The following is a 26,621-nucleotide window of genomic DNA, read 5'->3' as shown; positions in this document are numbered from 1 at the left end:
AGTGTGGTCCTACAGCCGGTGAAGGCGGTGTACGCGCTCCCGTTGATCTCTGCTCTCTCCGGCGGTGGCGGAAGGGTCCCATGAGCCTTGGTAGGGTTGCTGACGCAGCCTTATCTCAAGGTCCTGCAGTGTTGAAGGTGTCCAGCCAGTCCTCTGCCTCCTCTGGTGTGGCAAAGAAGTGGGTTTTATCGCTTGCAACCACTCGTAGACATGCCAGGAAGAGTAGAGAATATGTCAGGTTGTTTTGCCAAAGGCGTTTTTTTCATAGCCATGAATGAGAGCCTCTGCCTCTGCACCTGGATGGTATAGTCCGGGACTCTGTGTGCGCGTTCTATGACAAAGTGTGAGGAGAGGGTCGCCTCAGGTAGTAGATCTCTGAGCCAATTTTCCATATGCGAGGTAGGGTTCCTTCCTTCCCATCGCCCCGGTACGCCCACTAATCGTACATTGTTGCGCCTTGCTCGCCCCTAAGCATTCTCGTCTCTATCCTCCAGGAACTCTACGCGGTTCAACACATGCTTATCCGTCTGGGTCACTTGTGGTTTGATTTCAGCAAGCATGGTCTCCAAGACAGTGGTGCGGTCTGTGAGATTCCGGTGATCTGCGTGTAGGTGAGTGAGCTCAATTGCCACTTTATCAATTTTAGATTCCAGGGAGGTGCGGATCTGATTGATGGTTTCTTCCAGCCGCTCCACTGCAGCCAGCACCGCATCAAGCTTATTTGCAGTTTGGTCCGTGTGTCCCTGCTTTGCCATCTTGTCAGATTTTGGCTTGGACGGAGGTGGTATGGTCTGAGCTCCTCCCGTGCCAGCCAATGCCCAGGTACCACCCGACATGAGCCACAGTAGTTGTACCTCAACGTTGATCCTCACGTGGCAAGGCCTCAGTGCCGCGTCATCAGGATGAGGGCTCCACAACGGCCACGTGTCACCCCCAACAGTTCACAGATCGCGACCGCCCTGCAGTACGCGACCCCGGCAGCTGGGCCTCCCGGCCTGCACAGGAACCCCCTAGCAGCGCCGCCTCCGTGCACACCGCACGCCCACTCAAGTTGCGCCAGATAGTGGTTTATGTCTTCGCCCCAGGAGAGGTCACACAGTCTCAGCGTCAATGGCGTAAATATTCGTGGGGGTCAGCAACTCCCACCTATAGTCACTTCCCGGGTAGCCTGTGCGGGCCACTCCAGATGTAGGACAACAAAGCAGAGACGTGCTCATGGTAAAGGTGCAGCAACCACCAAAGTCCAAGAGATGCGTATCTCAGCACTGCCAGTGGCTGTGGTAGGCCAAGCACCCAGTAGGCGTCTGGATATCCATACAAGGTCAGCCTCGAGGGTCACCAGCGATGTGGGCTTCAGGCAGTAGGCAGCGTGACCTCAAAGCTCTCCCATAGGCCTCCATGCATTTCACAGAGGGGATGAGAAGCACATCAACCGCTGCTCAGGATGTCCCTGCCATGCCTGGCAACATCGCAGGTAGTATCAGAGGGGAGCTCGCAGGGTCAGAGCAGGCAGCTCATCATCAGTGGCACCCCTGCTGAATCACAACGTTCGGTAAATGGCAGTGCAGGCGAGTTCAGTAGTAGCTGCACACACCACCCCTCCCCCTCTCCACAGTTGCAGCCACTAGGTGGTCTAGAGGGCCTCAGGCGGCGGCAACACGAGGGCAAGTCCAAAAGAGCCCCGGGGGCACCCCAACTGCAGTGAGCAAACAACCATGGGGCAGCAGCAGTGCAAACAGCCACTGGTGTCACACATTGGCGGGGGGTTCATCTACTGCTGCCACGCCGCTGAGGCAGCAGTGGCTCAAATAGGTGGGACAGTGTTCACCTCCACAGACTCTTCCCACCCGCCGCGGCAGTTAAAGGCCGATTCCAGGGGTGCGCAGCAAGTTGCTCGAAGGTGGTCGCAGGCGATCAGGAAGCTGAAGAGCAGGCAGTTAAAATTCTCCGCCGCAGGCGGGGAACCACTCACTGGAGACATGCCGTGGAGGCAACGACAGATCAGGCGGACAGGGCAGCCCCTCCCTCCATAGTGCTCCGTCTTCTGCAGAAAGTGAGACAGGAACAGTGCTCTCTAGTCCTGATAACCCCTTTCTGGCCGTCTCAAGCTTGGTTCCCCACAGCTCTGGAACTTTCTTGCGACGTTCCCCTTCTAATTCCGGCTTCTCAAGGACTCCTCCTAAACGCAAACAGAGAAGATCACCACATGGTTATTTCAGGGAACCTGAACTTTCTTGCCTGGAAAGTGTCAGGCAATCTAACCAATTGTCTGGACTTTCGTCATCTGCTCTCACACTCCTCGGAGAATCTTGGGCACCTGGAACACACTACAGATATAATAACATCTGGAAAAAATGGTCTAGTTGGTGCTTGGAAAGGGTTTTGAATCCCGTGGAGGCACCTATCGTTAATATAGTCAATTTCCTAGTGGAACTTTTCGACAGTGGTCTCTCCTATAGATCTATTAACTGTTATAGGTCTGCCATTTTCGCAGGACACTCTATTGTCAACGGTAAGACGTTAGGTAAAAATGTTATTATTTGTTGAGTCCTTAAAAGTATCAGACTTAAAAGGCCACCTAGGCCTAAATATTAATCTGTTTGGGATGTTAAACTATTGCTTGACCTTTTTTGCTCCTGGCCTAATAACTCCCTTCTTAACAGAAAATATCTTTCAATTAAACTTGCCTCTCTCTTATGTCTGATTTCTTGTCGCAGGGTATCCGACGTTAAGGCCCTAGATGTCTCTTATAGGAGCTATGACATGTTGGGTGTTACATTTGAAATTTATAGAAGAACTAAAACTATGTCTGATTTCATTTTCTACCCTCGTTTTGATCTCTGCAAAAAGCTTTGTGTAATTGATTGCATGAAGGAATATGACTTAAGAATGAAAGACCTTCGTCCACCTGATGAAAGTCAACTTCTGGTTTCCTATGTCAAACCCTTTAAACCCATCTCTTCCTGCTCTATTGCCAGGTGGGTTAAGTTAGCTATGAACTTTGCTGGTATCGATCTCTCTCAATTTCAAGCACATTCTCTAAGAAGTGCTATGGCCAGCAAATCTTTCTGGTCTGATGGTAAGTTGGATGTTATCCTTAAGTGTGCAGATTGGTCTAATGCTTCTACCTTTGGCATCACTACTGCAAACCAATTGAACATGTCTCTGATGCTGTTATTCATAGCTACCAACATGCATAATGTAGCCTCCTTGTCTTGTAATGAAATTGCGATTCTCCTATTAACATGACCAGAGAATCTGGATTTCATTAAAGACACGGAGGCTAACATTATCCCTCCAGTCCCTCCCTTGGACGGAGTATATATTTTGGGTTATATTCCTGATGTGTACTCATTTATCAATTTTAAGTATGCTTACATCGATTGTTACTGACTTTCTTCTGATTTTCATCAGACAGTTGACATTCTTCATTTTATTTTCAGATAATTCAAATTAATGGATCTCCAGCATCCTTCCTTCACTTCCTTCCATGGATTTCAACCCGGATTTCAACCCCTTCACCGTCCTTGTACCAAGTTGCTATCCTGACTTCCCATCGTTCCTTCGCATTTAAAAGAGACAGCTCTACTCCTGCTCATGCCTTATATTGTTGACGTGATGTCATCTAATTCTTTGTTTTACCTTTGTGATGTAAGCGGCTGTTGTGAGAGGCATTAAAGGATTAATGCATAATGTTAGCCTCCGTGTCTTTAATGAAATCCAGATTCTTTGGTCATGTTAATAGGAGAATCGCAATTCTCCTCTGCAGGCAGGGAACCACTCACTGGAGACGCGCCGTGGAGGCAACGGCAGATCAGGCGGACAGGGCAGCGCCTCCCTCCATAGTGCTCCGTCTTCCAACGCGGCAGGCAGCAGTTCATTCATGTGTTGCGCACAGTATACAGCCAAGTACGCGGCCCATCAGGGGGTCCCGATTTCTCGTTGCCACACAGCAGCGCCCAGTCAGGTTACCGCAGGAGGAACAACCACGCCTCGCCCCTGGCCGCCTATCCACTCCGCGCCATTGCTTGCGGCCTGGGGGGCGGAGCTAAGCCCGGGACTCAATTTGTTGAAGCAAACCGCATATGAATCTCATGCTGAACGGGCCATCCAGGCGGGACCCGGGCAAGACGGGACTCGCAGCGGCACCTCAGATTGTTTTTCCGGTGGAGCTGCACCTGGTGAGAGCCCATGTGGGCGGCTGCATTCGGAGAGCAGGGCCTGTTTAGGGGAGCCCCTGACAGAGCTCTACCCAGACACGTCTGCCTCCATTGCAGTCACAGCCACCTGCAGGGAAACTCTCTAATAGCGTACAAGCACTAGTGAAATGGGCAAAAGAACTTGGAAAGAAGAAAGTACTGAGGAAGGCAAAAGAACTGTATGTGAATACCACAGGAACGCAATAAATAAATCAGGATGTTTGAGACAAGAGTCAAACACACATTCTGCTTTCTCCATTGCATCCTAAACAGACCTGCCTTGTACTATAGCTGCCAAGTTTTCAAGTAGCTTATGTGAGACATTTTCATAGATTCAATGCTCTTGTGAGTGACACAGAACTGCCATATGCGTGACACTTCAAGTGACACTTTCACACGAGTAAAACCAAGCAAAAATGTGCATTAAAAGAACAAAAATTAAAAAATAACAACCTTTTTATCATTGAGAAGTTCAAACGTACCTTGAAACAAATGCTAAACTCCTCAAAAAGGAAGTTCACTAATCTATAGCCTCTTTCTGGGATGACAAAACTGTAAAACAACTGCTGCACCATCATTCATTACAACTAAGACACACCATGAGGAAGTTCACAAGGGGCCTCTAGGGCCATAATCTTAACCTGACAAAACATCAATCGTGGATCAAGACCATTCAATAGGCACCAAATAAGTTTTAGAGACAAGTGTCTCCAAATATAGACTTGCCTCTGGTATTCAGTACCATATAACTAAAACTTCAAAGCCAGCCTAATAAGTTAATGCACATGCTGCAGACATGAGTGAAGTTCAGTTTAGAAAGAGGGCATGACACACCTGACTAGACTACATGTCTCCAACTGGTCCATCGTGAGCTACCAGTACCTCAGAGTAGCTCAAAGTCTTGAGTGCATTATAAATAAGCACAGTGTTAAATTTTTATTTTAAAGTGTTTGTTTTACATTATTATCTTCAGGCTTCAGATGGCAGGCCCGGATAATGAGCAGTGTTGGAGTCGGATTTATGACCTACGGAACAGAGATGAAGAACTGAAGCACTGAGGTATTTACATTTTAAACAAAAGTCACTGTCAACTCAATATGGGAGTGTGAGAAGATAATTATGTTTCTGGATGCTTTTAAATGGGAGAAAATTAAAATGAAAAGTTACCTTAATGATTAAGTAAACTCTTCATTTTAATTTTTCCCCATTTTAGAGTGTCTGATTTACAAACAGCAGGCCTCTTGATCCCAGGGGCCGGTAGACATGTACCATATTTATATCTGACAAATAGAGTAATTGTGTTTTTAAAAGGGAGAAATTTAAAGTGAAGAAAAATATTTCTATGAAAGAGGGAGTCAAACTTTTCTTCACTTTCAATTAAACCAATTATGTCAAAGGAGTGTGGCTCACTGGTTAGAAGCGGCAGACTCTGAAGCAGAGATCAGGCCGGGGACCAGGGTTCAATTCCCGACGCGGCAGGGTCTTGGGCTCAATGTCCGCGGACTCGATAATTCTCGCTCGGCGCCTACTCTAATCATGGGTCCCACGCTGCAACTCTGGGCAATAGCTTGCTTAATCTCCACAACGGCCCCATCAACACTGGGATGCCTGGCTTCACCTTGGGGGTGCCCAAGAGGGGCATCTCACAGGGAGAGCCAGGAAGGGTTCCACAGCGTTATACAGAGCCGGGACGCCCCGTTGCTGGGGCAGCTGTGCGCTTTACAAGTATACTACATTTACATTTACATTTACATGTCAAATCAAACCTCTCAACAAGTGGCACACTATAAAGGCGTTATTCGATGTATGGGAGATTGCCTGCATGTACGCTTGTAGCAGTATAAGGTTTATCGTAAAGGCATGAAATTCACCAGTAAAACCCAGCATATCAAATCCAACAGGCTCACAAACAGCCAAAAATTCAACCCACACTCTGACCTGTCACTCCTATCCTTCGGGGACAGTACTGGCGGTGGAAAAGACAAGGACTTTACCCCCCACCCAATACCATGCAGGTGTTTCATAAAATATGGGAGACTGTGTATTTAAGGATGCTGCAGGTAAGATGTGTTGTAATATCTGGAAATCAACAATAAAACCCAGGCCCCCAGACCCAATAGGCCTACAAAAAGCAAAGAAAAATCAGCCCTCACACTGCCCAGCACAGCTACCCCTCGAAACTGTACTGCACAGGCAGCAGGCGTGATAATGATAAGGGAAGCGCTGTCCTCCACCTCATGTCCTCTATAGATGTTTTGCAAGGTCTGGGAGATGTTTACTATGTGCATATATGCTTCCTACAGAAAGCTTTCCCCTGCATAGATAGCAGTAAAACCTGGCCTACCAGATCCAACGGGCCCGCAAACAGCCAAAATAGATCAGCCCACAATCTGACCCGCCACTCCTACACTTTAGGGACATTATTGGCAGTGTGCGAGGCAAGTAAAAAGAAAGCTGCCTCCCATCACTTCGTGCATTGTATTGGTGCTTTCTAATCACTTTATGTGTTTGAGCTTGCTGCAGGCAAGGGCCGGTTTAGTGTAATATCAGGGAAATTAGCAGTAAAGTCCGCGGCACCAGACCCAACAGGTCCACAAACAGCCAAAACCACATCAGCTTTCATTCTGTCCTGTCACACCAAACTCTTGGGATTGTACTGCACATGCAGCGGACACAGCAATGAAAAAGAAAGCTGCTGCCCTTCGCCTCAATGTCTGAAGGACCAATTAATAGGCGGTCGGTGAGTCTGAGGCACTGAAAGGGACTGTGAGGCCATTGTTTAATAATTGCTAGCCGCGGTCTTCTGCTGCTGCAGCCCGCCTGTGCCTGAGACCTAAGCCGCAGGCCTCAGCCCTCAGGTGAGTCGGAGTCTCAGATGGAGACAGAGTGAGACAAGACGAATAGTAGTAGTCCCTCACTATTTCATGTTGACTTGAGTACTAATTGTAATTTCTCTACCTCTCTGCGGTGGGGCTGCTTTTATTTAGGGGCCCCAGGCTGCTTGTGTTGTGAGTCTTGAGACACTTGGCCACAGCCATGTTTAATAAACCTTGTCCTCACCGCTCAATATTGGGAATGCATTTTCTGAGCCTGCATTCAGCCCTGCGAACAAGGGCATTGGATTGATTGATGACTCTTAATGGAGAATCCATTGACTCCGGTCTTTGCAACGGAGAAAGGTGGTGGGGCGGAGTTCCCATTGGGATTGTGATGGCACCACTGCTTTTTGGGGGGTTTCTGGCTGCCAGCTCCATCAGAAGACCCCTGTAGTAACGAGGTTGGGTCGTTGTAGTAGATTACCTCAGAATTTATTAGGTAATACATTTAATATAACAGGTGAGCGCCAGGGGAAAAGTACTACTCATCCAGCAACAGCTCCACAACTGACTACACGTGGAATCTCCCCAATAGAATACACATACATTCTGGACACAAGATAATTAAAGGAATACACACATACTAAGCAATACAACACATCCCCCCCATAACAACAAAGGAAAAATATGTACATTAAAATGCAAAAGAAAATGAAAACAACTAACCTAACTGAATTCACAATGAATAAAAGAAATATAAGGCAAAATTACATTACATTACAAATCCCTACAACCATCCAGGCAAAACTTTAGTGCGTTTGCAAGGCAAAGGCAAAACAACTTCATCATTAGTATGAATGTGATGCTGATCTTCACTACACCCAACCCTTCCCCCTTTATCATTAGAAAGGATGTTGGAATCAGAAACAGATTGAGAAGAAACAATCAGTTTAGTACCACCACCATCACTAGCCAACTGAGACTGTAGTTGACTATTTTCAAAATGATCCTCTACCCACCCATAATCATCCGATGTTAACATGGGTAGTTCACTCTCCTTTTGGTCAGGAGTAATAGCCACACACTTGAGATTCCAGACTCTACCATCCTCCAGTCGAACAGCATTCTTCAATACTTCCGCCACTTTAACAGAGGGTTCAAAACGACTTTCACCCTTAGCTACTTTAAAAGGTTTTCTAATCCTAACTAAATCTCCAACCTTAATCTGTACATCCTTAGTGTTATGATGTCTATCATAAAAATCCTTACTTTTAGTGTGAACAGATACCAGATTCTTTTTAACTTCCACAGGAGACCAACTAGTCACTTTGCTGTCCAACAACCATCCAGGATTGAGTTTGGCTCTAGCTGACCTACCTCTCATCATAGTGAATGGAGACAAACCAGTACCACTCTGAACAGTAATTCTGTAGGACCAACCCGCTTTTTGCACCTGAATCTTCCATTCTAATCCCTTGTTCATAGAAGCCTGAATAACACCCTTAATCACTCTATTAAATCTCTCTACGGTGCCATTACCACTTGGATTGTACAACGCAGTGGTTTTATGCTTAACTCCACACCTGTCAAAATATTCTTTAGCAATCTTAGAGGGGAATTGTACACCATTATCTGACAAAATGCACACTGGTAATCCTTCCATAATGAAAACCTTATCCAAAAATCCAATTACCGATCTGCTCCACAAATTTTACAACTGGCCACTTTGAGAAAAGATCAATGACCACTAAACCAAACTCTTTTTGTTCCCCAATGGGTCCAATTATGTCAACCGCAATGGTATCCCAAGCTGAATCAGGAATCAACCCATCACTCATCATAGGCTTTAAAGTCGTAAGTGTTTTGTCCACTGAATTACAAATAGTGCACTTCCTTACAAAGTCCTCCACCATACTATCCACACCTGGCCACCAAAACATTCCTTTCACAATAGACTTCGTCCTCACAATCCCAAAGTGACCTTCATGACATAATTGTAAAATTCTCTTCCTCAACGTCACTGGTGGAATCACTCTTTCGCCTCTGAACAATACATCCTTCTCACAAGATAATTCCATACGGACTTGCCAAAAGGCATTTAAACCATCTTTAATACTACACCTCTTTGGCCATCCTTTGCAAATATATTCACAAACATCTTTTAAAATAGGATCTTTATTCTGTTCTTCCATCCACTCATTCTTACTAATAGCAGGAATGCCAGAATCATGTACAAAAGCCACACAAAAATCATTCCACGGGTCATCAACACACTCCTCAAGAGGAGGTGGTAACCTAGATAGGCAATCAGCAATTACGTTTTCCTTCCCTGGCAAGTAACCATCCTGTAAATGTACTCCTTCATCCGCATAGACAACCTAGCCATCCTAGCCGATGCACCGGCAATACCATCACAAGATAGAATCCTAACTAATGGCCTATGATCAGTGCGAATGGTCACTGGTTTACCCCAAACGCATGAAAGTGCCCCAAAGCCCACGCACACGCTAAACCTTCTCGCTCTATAATGGGGTACCTACTCTCAGCAGGAGAAAGGGCTCTTGATGTAAACAGAATAATACTTTCCTTACCATCCAGTGCCGGTCCTAGGCCTTCTGAGGCCCCGGGCGAAGAGAAGATGTGGGGCCCCTTCAAGTGACATCACAGAAAGTGACTTTGCAGGACTTTTGATCTTAGTTATTAGGCATCAGTGAAGCAAACTAATGTGGATATCATTAACATGGACAAAAAGTAGAGGAGATGGAAAACAGGTGAGCAAATAGCCATGAGAGTAACACTTGCCGTCTCCTTGAATGATTAGTTGGACATGCCCCCAAATTCCAACGGAACCAGAGGGTCAAGAAAACAGCAGTATACATTTCATAGCCGAATGTACTGTAGAAAAACACACCTCACACCATAACCCCCAAACTAAAGCTCCTAGGCTCACTAAGTTACTATGTTATTGGGTTTCTGCAGTGATTTGCCATGGAAATATTTTCACAATCACAGCAAATTAATTGGTGAGAATGTACGGCAAATCACGTGGCACACACTGTCATCTTTTTCCTCACCCACCTAAAAGGTACAAGCAAACTCTGTTTCTATTATGGCTCTGCATGCAGCACAGCACTGACCAGTAGCATGCAGAAGGTTTCATCCATATCTAAGACTACATGAACTCAGGGAAGCTCTGATCCTTGGCTTAGTTCTGAGCATGATGAACATCACACTTCATAAGGAAAGGTTTCCGACAGATCACAAGCCGTGATCTGAGGCAAAAGGCTGGCATGTGTATTGCTTATCGAGGATGTGATGAAGGACAGTATGAGGAAGGAGAGGGAGCTGGCGCTGCTTTTCGAGGATGTGATGAAGGACAGTATGAGGAAGGAGAGGGAGCTGGCGCAGGAGCTACCTCACATGCAGTGGGCCTGAAGCATGAGGATGTGAGCAGTTCGTCAAACTGACATGAGGGTGAGAGCTGCCACATAATCAAGTATTAAAACAAGGTAACTCTTGGGGGCAAATGCATCACGGTGATCTCAAAGGCTGGCCCGCTGCAGCCTGAATCAGCAAACCCGGCCAATCTGTCCAAAAGAACTAGCTGATATTGCTCAGAAAAGATTAAGTACTCTGCTGAGTGGTGTAGGGAAATACTAACTGAATAGAAGGATATACAAACCTTTCAAGATGTATCTAGAAACCCAGAAGGTGTGTTGTGTGTTCAATCAACCGTATTTTAATTGTATTTATCTAGTAGATTCCGGTCCCGGAGAAGGCACCGAAGAACATTACTGGCTGACTAGCATGCCACACCACTGGGGAACGCTTGTTTGAAAGAGTCTTAAAAGGCAATATGACTATGGGAGAAGTGATTTGGTATTTTGTGCGAGAGACGGCCAGAGTGGTGCTCTCATCTTGCCTTCGGTCGCTCCACCTAGGTGGGTGAGGGTGATAGCAGGAGGAAGAATGATTGGTTTCATCACACTCTGAGGTGAATTAAAAGCTAAGCTTTTACTATACAGAGTTGTTCCTTCCTCTCCCTGCCTCCCAATTCTACATATGCTTACACAAAGGAGGAAAGGCCCGGTGCCCCATAAATCCACAGCCCGTCGGAGCTGCTCGATGCATGCCGGAGATTTACACATTGTTCTCAGCATCGATCTTTTGACATTTTAACTTAAGTATAATATTATATAATACGATTGAACTGAAGCAGGTCTCTTACCTTAACGTAGACTCAACAACGACAGACTCAACGAGGAGGACTAGGCCGGGGCCCCACGACGACGTCCGACTCCTGCCTGCAGCCCTGCCCACATGGCCCGCCACCCGATTTGAGTAGTGACTGACTGCCAGGTCACGTATGGCGTGTGCGCATGCTGAGTGCGTCACACTGAGCGGGGGCTGGCCATAAAATCATGTCCAGGGCCGTAATTGGAAGCGCTTTCGCGCGCTACCAGATTGACGGCCCTGGGACCCACTGTCACCTGCATGAGGATTCAAGGCCGTCGTCTCGTCACCACCAGGGCACGCACGCACCACCACCACCAAGCTAGATGGTGGGGGGTGCGTGCAGGCGTCACGGTCAGGTTTGCGTGCTTGCGCAGACAGTGTTATTTCCTCCGTCCCTGCCTTAGTTAGTTACTGCTGCCTGCGGGCCTGCGGGCCGGCCCCTGCGCGAGTGCTGTGCTCACTGTGCAGCGCTCTTCCAAATTACCCCCATCATTTATTTATTCCCGCAACTTCGGGGACGGCGGCGGGGCCCCCCTGAGCGCGAGGCCCTGGACATCTGCCCAAACCGCCCATGGCTAGGACCGGCCCTGTTACCATCCACACCTTTCTGTGACAACACCGCACCTAGGCCACTATTTCTCGCATCAGTGGTCAGAATGCAGTCTGCATTAGAATCAAAACTTGCCAAAGCACAAATGTTTTGTAAATCTGTCTTGATCACTTTAAATTCTTCTTCACACAACTCGGGCCATTCAAACTTCACGTGTTTCTTCAAAAGAGAACGAATATTGTAAACCTTAGATGCTAAATTTCTGATGAATTTGGCACAATACTCAGCCATGCCAAGAAATGCCCAAACTTCCTCCTTAGAAGTTGGTGCAGGAAACTTAATGATGTTATCCACTAAGGCAGGTTTAGGTCTTACACCCTCTTCACTAATTACATAGCCTAAGTACGACACGCTTCTTTCACCAAACTTGCACTTAGATCTCTCAATTGTCAAACCAGCACTTTGCAATGTACTCAACACTTGTTTTAATTTAGAGTCGTGGTCACCTTTGTCTAACCCTGCCACGAGAATGTCATCTTGGAAGAATGACACCATGTGCATGTTCCCAAACAATTTATGCATCAAACGCTGAAATACAGCTGCAGCTGATGCCAGCCCGAACAGCATTCTTCTGAACTGATAACAACCAAACGGGGTTATAAACGCCGGTAGTCTCCTGGACTCCGGTTCCAACTCCACCTGGTGGTAGGCGGCAGAGAGATCGATTGTAGAAAACCATGTTGCACCCCTTAATGAAGACACCATCTCATTTATTCTAGGCAGTGGGAACTTATCCACAACAATATTACTGTTCAAGTGGCGCAGATCTATGCACAAACAAATTTTTCCGTTGGGTTTTCTGGCCACGACGATCGGAGAAATCCATTTCGATGCTTCAATTTCTTCAATTACACCCTTGCTCAACAACCCTTCAATCTCTTTTTTCACCTCCTTTCTAATCAACATCGGAATATGTCTTACTTTATGTATTTTAGGTTGAGCATTTTCTTTAAAAATAATTTTATGCTCAAACCCTTTCAGAGAACCCAATTCTTTGCAGAACACTTTTGGAAAACACACACACAACTCATCCTCCAACTTACTTCTTTCGTCCAATATCCGGACTTTCTCCTTGCTGTTCGGATCAAGAATTATATTTAAATTTTTTTGATCAAACCATCCCAAAACAGATGGCCCTACTTTTGACACATATAATTTCCCCATGGTGAACCTCCCTTTAAATAAAAAGGTGAGCTATCTAAAACCCAACATTCGTATTCTCTCTCCTGTATAGCTAACAGGATTAATATCAGATTCATCCAAATGTTCACCCAACTTACCCACAAACTTTTGTCTCCATACATCTTGGTTAACAGTGGTGTAAGGTGAACCCGAATCCGCATACACACTCACACAGACACCACCCAACGAAACTTCACAAACGGGTTTCCCTTCCATAGCATTGTCAGAAATATTTATCACCACATTGCCCCTCACATTCTTCACACAATCTTCTTCATCATCATCTTCCACTTCCACTTCCACATCTCCTTCCCAAACATATTTAACATTGCTGCGTCTACGGCATAATTTACTAAAATGACCAATGAGTCCGCAATTGGCACATTTCTTCTTTAAAGCTGGACAAAATTGACTGAAAGCCAAATGTTCCTTGCTGTTGCATCTATAACACCTTCTCTCTTCTACACCCCTACTAGGAAATCTCATAGGTTGATTTGCGCATTTCCCTTGCTGCTGCGGACAAAAGTTCTTCATTGGTCCTTGCACTTTACAAATTGCCCCCGTAGCTTTAGACACTTCTTTGTCCGCTTCTTTAACCACATTAGCACATCTTCCCGACATCTCCGATTTCCTCATTATAGCAACAACATCATCCAAAGGTGCGTCACCATTCACCCACAACCGATCTTGTAGCGCAGAATTGTTATTAAACATAACAATCTGATCACGAATCTGCTCATCATGTAGTCCACCAAAACGACAATCTAGCGCCAACTTCTTTAGATCATCCAACCACTCATCTACAGTTTCATCTTTAGTTTGTTTCCTTTGAAAGAACGTATGCCTGATGACACCCATACACACTTTAGGTGCAAAATATTTGTCCCTATCTTTAATTGCGTTGTCAAATACGTTTGAATCCGCGTCTTCATACTTGCTCATTCTAGAATATGTTTTTAAACCCACTGGTCCCAGTGAGTGCAACAAAATCCTCTTCTTCTGTTCAGGCTTCATTTCTTTACTTTCATCAACAGCTTCTATATAATTCACGAAGTACTCTTTCCACTCGATCCATTTTATAGTGGGTTGAGTACCTTTAGCCCAAAAAGGCTCTGGGGGGCTTATTGAAAAATTCTGCAGTGCCATCCTTCTATTAACTTCTTCAACGTTGTCACCTTCACCCATTTAAGTTCACCCAAAAAAAAATTCTATATCCTGATCACTAAGTATTTTAATTGTACCTTTTCTTCTCTATATATTATCCTCTTCTTTTTTTTTTTTTTTTTTAAATGTAATAATTTCAATTCAATGTCACAAATTTTTTTTTTCCTCCCAACTGCCTCACCTGTTGTCCAAATTCTTCCTAATCGTTCCGGTTCCTGTATTAACAAGATTGCACCTCAGCATGCCACTCGATGTGTTTCACACGACAACGTCTTCTTTCCTTTTTAATGCACTTAACATGGCCGCCACGTAAGGTCAAGGACGTAATGGTGCGTTCCTACGTCACTACGTTGACCTCCTCAAACTCCTGCGCATATCTCACAAGGGCAATGAAGACGTCACCGCTCAGCGCGCACAAGAACTCCGAGGCAATATTGAAAAATGCTTCACATCCAAAATGCAACGGCAACTCTCAAAGGTAAAAGCGCCAAGTCCTTTACACAAAACCAACACTTCTAAGCACTTGCCTTAACAATTGCGCGCTGCGGTCCACAATTTTAGTCCATCTGTGGCAATATCCAGGAACACAGTAAAACACGGGAACGAGGAAGAGTTTTAAAAAAAATGTTCTGACTTTCCGAATAAAAAAAAAACTTCTGGGGGGCGTGGCCAAGATGGCGTCGGAGTAGGACGCTTTCTCGAGCCTCTCCGACGCCGATCCTGCACAGCAACTTACAGCGGGGTCCTGAGGCGTCCTGCCTGAGCTGCTCGATCGGCGGAGGCTGCCGCTTGCTGGCGGCGTGTCCCGGTGTCGTCGCCTCGGTGAGGGGTGACCGGCAGGAGCTGTTCGGATGGAGCCGAGCTGAGGCCTGTGAGGCGGCGGCCTCGCGTGACCCGGAGGCCGGAGGAGGCGGAGCGGTCCTGGGCCCTGACGCGACAACGGCGTGGGCTATGCCGCGATGAGCGGGTGAGACGGAATGCGGACCGCGCCAGCCGAGGGGCGCTTGCTGAACAGCGCTTAGAGGTGCCTTGGCGGACTGCGACGGGGACTGGAGCCGCCGGGAGCTGACGGAGGAGCCGGCGACGAGCTGGAGAGCAGCCCCTGAAACGCCGACAACGGGCGTTGTGCACAGGCCCGGCGGGGGCAGAGCGAACAGATCCCCCCCCCTCGGAGAGCTGCGGACTGGTGAGCGTACCGGCGGGGGAAGGAAAGCAGAGCTGCAGAGTAGCGAGGCCCAGTACCTCCCAGGGACACACGCCACGCTGAGGCCTTCCATACTTGGGCCGGGTGACTACGAGTGGCTGGGGGGCCGGCGCGTGGTCTTCTACGCGCCGGCATAACGCAAGAAGTGCCGTGCAACGCGGGTGGCTGGCCCGCAGTAGTGGAGGGGCTTTAATTCTTCAGTTGGCCCTGCTGTTGGACATTGTGGAGTGGCCTGCCGTTGTGACTGTGGTGCACCCCCCCCCGAGGGAAGCCCCGCCGGCGCAGCTACGGCCTTCAGCTATACATTGGCACCAGGGAGAGCGGAGGCCTTGCGACTTGCTAGCGCAGTTCTGGAGAGCGGAGCACTTGGACTGCTGCCCGCCTGGGTGGGCCCTACTGGCGGCGGAGCCCCTGACACTACCTTGGAGAGGTTCTGACGGTGACTGTCCGGACCGGCCCCTCCCGGGTCCTGGGCACTGGTGAGGACACAAGCTGTATTGGGAACCCGCGCCGGTCACCAGCCTTGGGGTATGGGCCTCCCTGGGGCCGGAGGGACCCCTGAATGCCAGCGGCGTCACTGCATAGAGGTGGCCTGGTAGAAGAAGAGCCGCACTTTTGTCGGTGCACTCGAATCGGAGAGGGCGAATAGCATCTTCAGCGGACCGCCCCGGCGCGGTAAATCGCCGGCTCGCGCCTCGGCCTCCCGGCTGCTGTTATCCAGGGCCCAGGTGGAAGTGCATGGGAGCAGACCGCAGTCATGTCCAACTCACAACGCAGAGGGGGAAAGACGGGGAAGGAAGTAGCCCCCAAATCATCGCAGCAACCGGCGTCGCCCGGTGCCAGCAGCTCCTCCAGGCAATCGGATGATGAGGCGCCGGCAACTAAAGCCTTCATGAAGGAACTCTTCGCGACTATCAAAGAAGACATCTCCGAGCTCCGTACCCAGCTGGCCTCGGACCTCAGAGAGGTGCGGAGAGACGTGGATGGGATTGGAGAGAGAGTGGCGACGTTGGAGGACCATGACCTTAGCATTGCGAATGATGTGCACCAACTCCAGCAAGATATCATACGCCTCACGGAGCAAAATCTGGATTTGCAAACCCATGCAGAGGATTTGGAGAACCGCTCCAGAAGAAATAACATCCGTATCAAAGCAGTGCCGTGGGACGGGGAAGCGGGAGACCTGCGTGGATACGTCCTGGCGCTGTTTCTCCAGATCCTAGAGGACGAAGAGGTGCGCAACGTCCAGATGGATAGGGTGCACAGAGTGGGGCTGCCCAGGAGGGGCGGGGGACCGCCGCCAGATATCCTCGTGTGCGTACATGACTTCCAGTTGAAGGAAAAGATATTGAGGAAAGCGAGAACCACTGCCTCGCTGCAATTCAGGGGCCATCACCCCCAGCTTTACCAGGACCTGGCGGCGACGACCCTGCAGAAACGAAGGGACTTCTGTCCTGTGACCGCCTTTCTCCGGGAGCGTGGCATATCCTACTCCTGGGGGCATCCTTTCCGGATCATCTTTAGATGGGAGAATCGGCTGCGACAGATCAATTCCCTGCGGGAGGCGAAGGATCTTCTGGGCATTGAGGACACGGAGCCGTCGCAGGAGCCGCGGGGATCTCCATTCCGGAGACGGCGTCGTTCTTCCTCGTGGCACAGGGTGGGCCCGTCCCGGAGCGGCGGCGGCCGGATCCGGCGACTAGTGAGCAGGAGAGAGGGGCCGCGGTGGCTTCGGTGGCCTCCGCCACCATGACGGATTCCCAGATGAGCTCTGGTGCAGCGTGACCCCGGTCTTATGGAGTGGCGTCGGAGGGGCTCTTGGCCTGAGGTCCTCGGGGTACTAAGGTACTTTTGGAGAAGACACCCCGGAACTTGGACCTGGGGGTCCCCAGGTGGACACCCCTGCCCCAACCCCGGACCAGCGGGGAACTTTTGAACCAGGACCTTCTGGAACTGAAGACTGCGTGGTTCAGGTTCAGTGCATTGAGTTGCATTTTGTTATTCTTTGTTCTTGGGGGGGTAAGGGGTGGGATTGTTGGCGCTCTGAACATGGGTGTCATGGCGGGATGTTCTGGGTTGGGGAAGGGAGTTCGGGGAGTGGCGGCGGCGTTGTGTGACGAGTGTGTGTTGAGAGGACCTTTGTCGATGGTTTCTTTTGTGGTTTATATATGGTTTGGGGATCTGCCTTCGTTGACCCTTGCGTACCCTAGGACTGTGGATGCCTCACGGGGCTTGCGGAGTGACCGGGCGGGCCTTCTGGGTTGGTTTTGGCTAGGGTTCTTCCCTAGAGTCCCCGTGTTTATCTATCTTCCCTGGGCTTGGTTTGTGGAGCGTGTGTGGGCCCGGTGCGAGCACCGTGGCTGTTTGGCTGTGTGCATGGCGTGGAATCTGTGTAATCCCTTATGCCTGTCAGCATAGGAACATGGAATGTGAAGGGCCTTAACTCTCCGCAGAAGAGACAGAAACTCTGGAAGTACATCATAGATCACCATTTGGATGTGGTGGCCCTCCAGGAGACCCACCTGGCTAGGAAGGATGAGTTGAGGCTTCGACATCGGCAGTTCCCCCTTATCTATAGGGCCTCTGCGGCCACAAAGCACAGGGGGGTGGCCCTACTCTTTCGGGCTTCCCTGCATTTTCAGCCCATGGGGGTGAGTGTGGATAGGGACGGCCGTTGGCTACTGGTGAAGGGACTGTTGCGGGGCCGCTTGTGTACTTTTGCTGTATTGTATGCCGCTAATGCGGGACAGAATAGCTTTCTGCAGGAACTGTTGGACAAGATGGGGGACTTTGTGGAGGGTCATTTGCTTTTGCTAGGCGATTTCAATATGGTATGGGACAGGAGTCTGGATAGCTCTGGAGGCCGCAGGGCAGACACTGGCGTCTTCTCAGACGAAACTAAAAGGCAGTTGGGAGACCTGGGACTGATCGATAGTTGGCGCTTTCTCCACACACAGACTAGAGATTACACCTTTTTTTCCAACGTACACCACTCGTACTCCCGCATTGATTATATCTTGCTGAGTCAGGCCCTTCGAGGGGACATACAATTAGCTAGTATTTTTCCACTCTCGCTATCTGATCATAGCCTTGTGGTTCTGGGACTGCACTGGGCCACCGGGGGGGATGGTTGGCGCAAGTGGTATTTCCCGGCAGCGCTGGTGCGAGATGAGGTATCGTGTAAGGCCCTACGCAAGGCAATTGGTGATTTTTTCCTCCTTAACCCGCCGTCAGACACGTCGGTGTATACCACGTGGGACGCGTGCAAGGCCTCCTTACGGGGCACGTGCCTCGCCCTCAACGCAAATCTGAACAAGCTAAGGCGGGAAGAGAGGGAGGCTCTGGAATTGGAATTGGCTACTTTGGAGCAGGCCCACAAGGCGAACCCCTCCAGGGTGACCCTTCGCCCCCTGACGGCGGTCCGAGGGAAACTGAGGGCCCATTATAATAACAGGGCAGAATTCACTCTTTTGCGACTTCGACGTACCTCCTACTCCCAGGGCAACAAGATCGGGCGACATCTTGCCCGGCAACTCCGGGACAAACGCGAGAAGGACTATATCGGGGGCATTCGCGATCAAGCGGGCTCTGTTCAGCATAGAGACGCGGACAAAGCGGCCATTTTCGGGCGCTTTTATGCGGCACTCTACTCGAGTGACGCTCTCGATCCCGGCGCACAATCCAGATTCCTAGAGGGCCTGTCTCTCCCGAAGGTTTCTAGGGAGTGGAACGAGTCACTATCCTCCCCCATCACTCGGGAGGAAGTCTTGGATGCCATTAAAGGTCTGAAGCTGCACAAGGCCCCCGGGCCTGACGGCTACACGGCCCTTTTTTACAAAACGTTTGCCTCTGAAGTGTGCGACTACCTAGTCTCCCTCTTCAACGCAATGGCGATTGACGGCAGGACCACGGATTCTATGGCTGAGGCGTTGATCAGTGGTATTCCCAAACCGGGGAAGGATCCTACCCTTTGTACATCCTTCCGCCCGATAGCACTTCTCAATCTGGACGCCAAACTGTATTCTTCTATATTGGCGGGTAGGATGCAAGACCTGATGCCTGCCCTGATCCATCCTGATCAATCGGGATTTATTAAAGGCAGACAGACCCACGATAACCTACGCCGCGTCATACACCTCATCGAAAAGGCGGAGCGTTTCCACATACCCGCGGTGCTAGTAGGACTCGACGCAGAGAAGGCTTTCGACCGCGTCGACTGGGGGTTTTTACACCAGACTCTACTGGCCTTCGGTTTCTCGCCTTCTTTCGTGAAGATGATTGAGGCTAATTACAGTGGGCCCACATCCCGTGTGCTGATCAATGGCCATAGATCCGCGAGTTTTCGCCACTCCCGAGGGACGCGCCAGGGCTGCCCCCTCTCACCCCTTCTCTTTGCTCTTAGTATTGAGCCATTGGCGTTAGCCGTGCGAGACAATGAGAGGATTCTAGGACTTCCCTTTACGGGCGAGCAGCACAAAATCTCGCTCTTTGCGGATGATGTCTTACTGTCTATCAAGGAGCCGGCGCTGTCGCTGCCGCATGTCCACTCTGTGCTCTCTGCCTACGAGGAAGTCGCGGGTTTCAAGGTTAATTTCGACAAATCCTACATCCTAAACCTGACCCTCTCGGCGGGGGAGGTGCAAATGACCAGGCAGCTCACTCCGCTAGCTTGGGCGACGGAGTCCTTGCTCTTCCTGGGCGTGCGGTTGACTTCCACCGTGAATGCCCTGTTCCACGCTAACTTCCCTCCGATGTTTTCCTCAGTAAGGACTGAGCTGGACCGTTGGAAGCCTAAATTCATCTCGTGGCTGGGCAGGATCCACGCCCTTAAAATGGTGCTCCTTCCCAAACTGTTGTATTTATTTCAGGCTTTGCCTATTCCGGTAGGGCTAGACTACTTTCGCCGATTGAAGACCATGATGCTACGATATGTCTGGCAGGGAGGCCGAGCACGACTTCCATTCCACGTCCTGAGGCGCCCACGCTTGGAAGGGGGGGGTAGGCTTCCCAGACATGCATTTGTATTACAAAGCTGCTCAACTGAGGGTCATCGTGGAGTGGTCCCAACAGAAGTCGGAAAAGCATTGGCTCCACATGGACCGTAGCGTTGCGGGCCGCTCCATCTGGGATCTGGCCTGGAAGCCTAAGGCAGACCGCCCCAAGAATGCTTACATTAGCACCCCCACGAGCACGGTGCTGAAGGTGTGGGACACGGTGAGCGGTGATGACCGTTGGACCACGTTCCCGTCCCCATTCACCCCGATTCACTTCAATCCGGCCTTTCCCCCGGCCCTGGCGGAGGGTCCCTTCGACGCTTGGAGGAAGGGGGGCTGTAGAGCCCTTACCCACCTGTTCCATGGCACCGAACCCCTCACTTTCCACAACTGTATGAGGGACTACGATATCCTCCCGACAGAACGCTTTAGGCATCTCCAACTCCTGCATTGGGCGACGTCGCCTGCCGTAGTAGACGCGGCCACCAGACCCTTGTCACAATTTGAGTCCTTCCTTCTTCACACTTCTACCATGAGGGGTACGATTTCTTTCCTGTACAAATTGTTATTAGATTCTGCCGTGTCACCACGACCTCGATATCAAGACCATTGGGAATCCACACTGGGGAGGGACATTTCTGCCACCGAATGGCGGGCCCTATGGAGAGATGTGACAACGCACAATCACTCTACTGACCTCAGAGAAACACATATGAAACTCATCTTTGATTGGTACATGTACCCCGCCAAATTACACCGCATATTCCCGGCCACCTCGGATAGGTGCTGGCGGGGCTGTGGGATGCTGGGAGACTTTAAGCATATATGGTGGGATTGCCCCACCATTCAGCCGTTCTGGGCTGAGATTCTGTCCCACATTAGAGACATCTTGGGTTATCCGGTTCCGAATTCCATGGACTTTGTCCTATTAGGGCTTAGGGATCCACTGCTTGAACACCAGACCAGGGCGGATAAGCGTGTTATGTGGTTGTGTTTGGGTGCGGCCAAGGTGACTCTGGCGGCAGCGTGGAAGTCCCCATCTACCCCGGCTATTTCCTTGTGGCATGCCCGACTGTGGCGTCTGTTGAGCATGGAACGCCTCTCTGACATCTTCCTGGGGAACTTTAAGAATTTCATGTACAACTGGGGCTCACTTGTGCGATTTCTGTCCCGAGGTTTGCCCTCGGCTGTATGCCCATCAACGCTGCGATCTCTCCATCTCTTCCAAATTTGATCTCCAGAATGTCTGTATTGTTTGCTATGTTCGCTGGTCGCCGCCACTGGGGGGAGGGTGATGTTGGGGAGGGACGAGGGTGGGGGATAGTTGGGGTGAGTGTCTTCTGTTCTTCTTCCTTCCTTCTCTCTCGCTGCGACTAGCTATGCCTTGGGAGGGCCACTAGGCCATGAGCGGAGTTTGGGCGGTCCTCTCGACCTGAAGGTGCCTAAACTGGACTTGGGCTTTTCATTGCCTGCGGACTATGGAACCATACCGCCCTTCCTCTTTGGATGAGCCCCTCCCCTTTTTTGCGCCCCCTGTGTGGGGTTTCGTGGCGGTATGTTGCCTATCTTTCTTTTTTCCTTTCTGTTTCCCCTCTTACTGTCTACCCCCCTTTCTATTTTCAACTGATATACTGCAAAATAAAAATTAAAAAAAACCAAAAAAAAAAAAACTTCTAGGATCCCAATCCTGTAGTAACGAGGTCGGGTCGTTGTAGTAGATTACCTCAGAATTTATTAGGTAATAAATGTAATATAACAGGTGAGCGCCAGGGGAAAAGTACTACTCATCCAGCAACCGCTCCACAACTGACTACATGTGGAATCTCCCCAATAGAATACACATACATTCTGGACACGAGATAATTTAAAGGAATACACGCATACTAAGCAATATAACTGCCCCCCTCCTCAGTATATGTCTTTTCAAGGGCGGGGGGCATCCTTGGTCGCACAGGCCTGTTTTATGGGAACGGAGAGTGTTGGAAAAAAACATGAATTTCTACTGACCAAACTTATTAGGATGTCGGGCGGATTGCCACCGCCATGCGGGCTGTGGCGATCTGCCTGACATTCTTCCCCGCCCGCCATCCATTTCCCCCCCCCCCACCATATTGCTATGGCAGGGGGGGATCGCGGCGTACGGAAAGACCGTCCGCCGCCTTCCCGCCCGGTCAACAAGTTGGAAAAGACATTTTGTGTACCAAGTTCAGCAAAAAAACAAAATCTAGGAAAGGTACAGTATGTTTAAATTCTGCATAAGTGTTTCTGAGGTTATAGGAAATGCTGCAGGCACTGTGTAGTGTAGTTCCTATATTCCCAATAGACTCTGCGCATTGGAATACTATATCCTATAGATTAGACGTTGGACTGAGGTCTAGTAGGTCTCTATCGAATGTACTAGACTTAATTGTGAGTACCAGCTAGCTCAGAGGTCACAAGAAAATTTCTCGAATTCACAAGAAGAGATTCGTTTCTGACAACCGCATAAACATGACAACTTTGTTTCCCCAAGATAAAACTGGTCATTAGAGTTATTATTATTATTATTATTAAAGGCTTTTATAGCGCGCTCTATTACTAAAAAAATAGTATCCTGGCGCGTTGAAGGCTGAGCAGTTTGGGAGAGAGAGGACAAATATCTGGAAGCAAAGATAGAAAAAAAATTAGACTATGATATATATTTCACTCAGTCAATTGTGCATGCTTTGTTTCACCAGAGTTGCAGAGAAATAGATAGACGGGCGTTTTCAATAAAAGGATTTATTGAACGGTCTTCTTTCTCAAGCATAAGAAATGAACTTCTACAATCGTAAAACTGGTTGTAAAATAAGACGCATACAGTATAAAAAGTAGAACAAAATAATACTGTAAGAGCATTGTATGGTTCCTAAACCATAGATAAATACATACATAAATAACAGAGGCTAAAAGTACTCAACTGGTGCTTCTAAAATACCCCTACCCCGGTGTACCTAACTTAAGCTTAGTACGAGGGAAGAAGTAAGTGAGGTGTAGCATAATGTAGTATTCTTTTGCCAAGAATCTGTCAAGATTTCTCTTAGGGTCTAATCAGCTCCGTACCTTAGTTTAGAATGGAGAAGGTCAGTCTCGGGACTCGATTTCCCAGCAACCCGCAGCTTGGAAACACTGGAGCTGGATTTCTCGGCAGGAGAAAAGACAGCGTCTCTCTCAGTGCATCTGCTGGAGGGTCGGCTTCCTTCCGCTGTAGCAGGATGCGTCGGGCAAGTAGATAGTTGAACTGCTCCAAACCACTGTGTGTTTGCTAAGGCAAGTGTGGGCATATTTATACCTTGAAGTTGCCGAGTTTGACGTAAAGGTGGACATAATAACGTCATTAAAGACTCTCGGTTCTTTGAAAACTCCATGAGTTCTTGGACAAGTCAGTTCTCGAGCAAGGGAAAGTTCCTAGTAGCTGAAACCAAGTTTTCCAAGAAATCTTTGTAGATTTTCGGAACTAGTGGAAGTAGCCCTGCCATATTTGGATTGCATGAGCTATGCCTAAATATGGTTATGATTTCTATGCTTATATAAGGATATGGTGATTTATACCTATATGAGGGCATGAATCGGGAAATTTACAATAGTGTCCTAAAATTGTTTACAACACCCACTCCACGCTATTATGTTCATCTAAGAGTAAATACTAAAACATAGAAGTCAGAGTATGTGTTTTCACAATCCCACCCAAAAAATACATGAAATGTAATTTTTTTTTTAAATGGTCGTTCACAAAATGAGCATTTGTACAGTATGCATCTAAAAGCAATGATTTCATTGTAAGCATATGATATGATATTAGAAATGCTAACCAAATGAATCACGAAATTTACATTTATGAAATGACTCTAGGTACAGAAGAGAAATTCGAGACCATCCCATAGCAGAATATACAAGCTAGTTTGATTTGTGCATTAGGTCAATATTGTTTCTAGGAAGTAGACAAACAATTCTTGTTCTCTAAGAATAGTTCTACTTTAAGCAGATTACTTTGTGCCAAAGTTCAGTCTGTTTTAGAAAAAATCAAATTAAATTGTAGTGAAATAGAGTTCCAAACTTGGATGCTTTTATCTTGAAAAAAGTGAAGGTCGAATTTCAGAGTTCCAAAAGAACGCTGTGTGATAATTTCAAAAGTTATCTCGGTGTCCGGAGAAAACATTAAGTCATCAAGGCTGGCAAAAAAATTGTCTACCACAGAAGGTGAAAGTTCGACCACTTCATTTAGAAGGTCAATTGTGCACAGATGTGAAGCATCGCCGTCAGCGTCAGCAGCGTTAGCAATGTTCATAGTAGTTGGTACCTGTGTGCCTGTTGGTCCGCGTATCTCACCTCCAGTTGGATTTGCCGGTGAGATCTCAATGAATGCTGCCATCAGGATTGGTAGCCATTGGGGGCAACACAACACATGAGCCGTTACCGGACCCAGTAATGCGTCAGCATCCGTTGGCATAACCGAACGCATTCCTCTCCACAAAGCAGGCATCGTAGAACAGGTAAGATGCAATCTTGCCAGATTGGTCTGAATGACAGGAACCATGTGGTATTCAGATCTCTCAAACGAGCCAAGTCAAGGATCTGTGTTATGCGTTCACAATACCTCATGGCCTAGAGCGCATTCTCCATGCTGACCTGGGCATTGCTGGTGGCCGGATTTGCCATAACAGAGCAGGAGGAATAAAATGAGTATCCCTGCTACGAGTCCCAAAATGAGAGGCAGGCCGCCGAACACAGAGTGTACGAAATTAGGAAAAATGCTCAGGACTGCTTCAAAGGGTGCTAACAGTCCCGAAAAAATCGTCTTAAATACCTGTGCATTACCGCTGGTATCAGACATGTTAAAAATACGACCTAACATTTCTGCAAAATGTACTGGGCAGTTTGTTGATAATAATGCATGTATCTCTGCATAAGTCCTTGCAACTTGCAGATCATACGTCTCTTTGGACGAGGCCAGTGGCACAGTTTTTTGCAAAAGAATAGCTTTCATTCTTCTTAAAGTATCAATTCGTATAAAAGCGATGTTCAGTGAAGGCCATAGTGTCGACTCCCCGTCTGCCTTGGTTTTAAGAAACAATACTTGCATACAACAAGTGACCCTGGCTGACACACTAACGAGATAGCCTATTCCTGGCATCATTCCACAACAGCTGTGATCATTTAAGATAATGTAGCTACCATTTGAAAGCTGCCTAAAAACTGGATCTATCACCGCTGTGGGCGAACCTTGCAGGTGGCAAGAAAGGTTATTGGAAGAACCCTCGCAGGCTCCATGTAAATGAATACCTTGACATAACAATGTACTGCTTAGTGAGTTTTTACAATTTTTACAACTAAGAAATACCTCCTTTCCCCCACTCCAACATTTGTGTGTGTATATGGTAAATCCCAGGTCGACTTAATGTATTCTTTACCCAACTTTTCATACAGGCCTGCTGGTATGTGTTTTAAGCAATACTGAAACTGGAAAGTCGTCACTGGTTTCGTGATGGTGCCATGTATTATCCATTCAACTGATGGTTTCTCAGAAACGGTCAATGGTAATCTCTCCAGTTTTTCTATGCTCAGCACTGTATAGTCTGCTCCCCTTTGTGCCAACGAGATTTGTTTATCTGTAAGGTTAAACTCATTAAACAACGACGTAGTGTTGATTAAACACCAAGGCACATAGCCAGAACGAAGGTTTTGTAACGTTCAGCCTAACAGCATTATAGAACTTAATTGAGACTGGCCATGTTGTAACATTAGCAAGTCCTGTTCCATTATGTCTATGACAGAGGATACAATGCTGTCCAAAGAATATATTCTGGACGACAGAGTTGTTAACCCATTGTCAACTACAGAGAGTGATTTCTCTAAATTAATACGATCAATTTCTCGTATTCTTTCAGCTGTTTCAATTTACGTGACTTTCCATGCTTCAATTGTATGCAGCGTATATACCGGCGAATATGAAATGTTTATGACGTGGATTACGAGGTCCCAGTAAGAATTCACGTCTATCAATGCCATCTTTAAGCAAAAATAAGTGTTGTTTTATTTCTGGAAGTGTAGATTTCTGCAGCCACTCAAGGCATAGTTTTCCTACGCTATAAGTTGTTATTATCCCTGGATGTTGTCTTTGGATATATCTTGGATCTGGCTGAGTTACTGTGAACCCTTGTGTCTTGTTCAGGAATCTATCTTGACAGTTATTCGTGT

General features: G+C 48.1%; 1 protein-coding gene across 4 annotated transcripts in view; it reads left to right on the top strand.

The window, feature by feature from the left end:
• Positions 1 to 3,693, top strand: part of FOXRED1 (FAD dependent oxidoreductase domain containing 1) — a 108,233-nt gene extending 104,540 nt beyond the window's left edge. For all 4 annotated transcript variants that reach the window (XR_015296673.1, XR_015296672.1, XM_086927623.1 and 1 more), the window contains one exon: positions 3,444 to 3,693. The gene's annotated coding sequence lies outside the window, so the exon portion shown is untranslated. The remainder of the gene's footprint in view (positions 1 to 3,443) is intronic.
• Positions 3,694 to 26,621: the final 22,928 nt, after the last annotated feature.

This window comes from Lissotriton vulgaris, chromosome 6 (genome assembly GCF_964263255.1).
Source record: "Lissotriton vulgaris chromosome 6, aLisVul1.2, whole genome shotgun sequence".
Classification (NCBI taxonomy): Eukaryota; Metazoa; Chordata; class Amphibia; order Caudata; family Salamandridae; genus Lissotriton; species Lissotriton vulgaris.
This window is presented reverse-complemented; position numbering and strand designations above follow the sequence as displayed.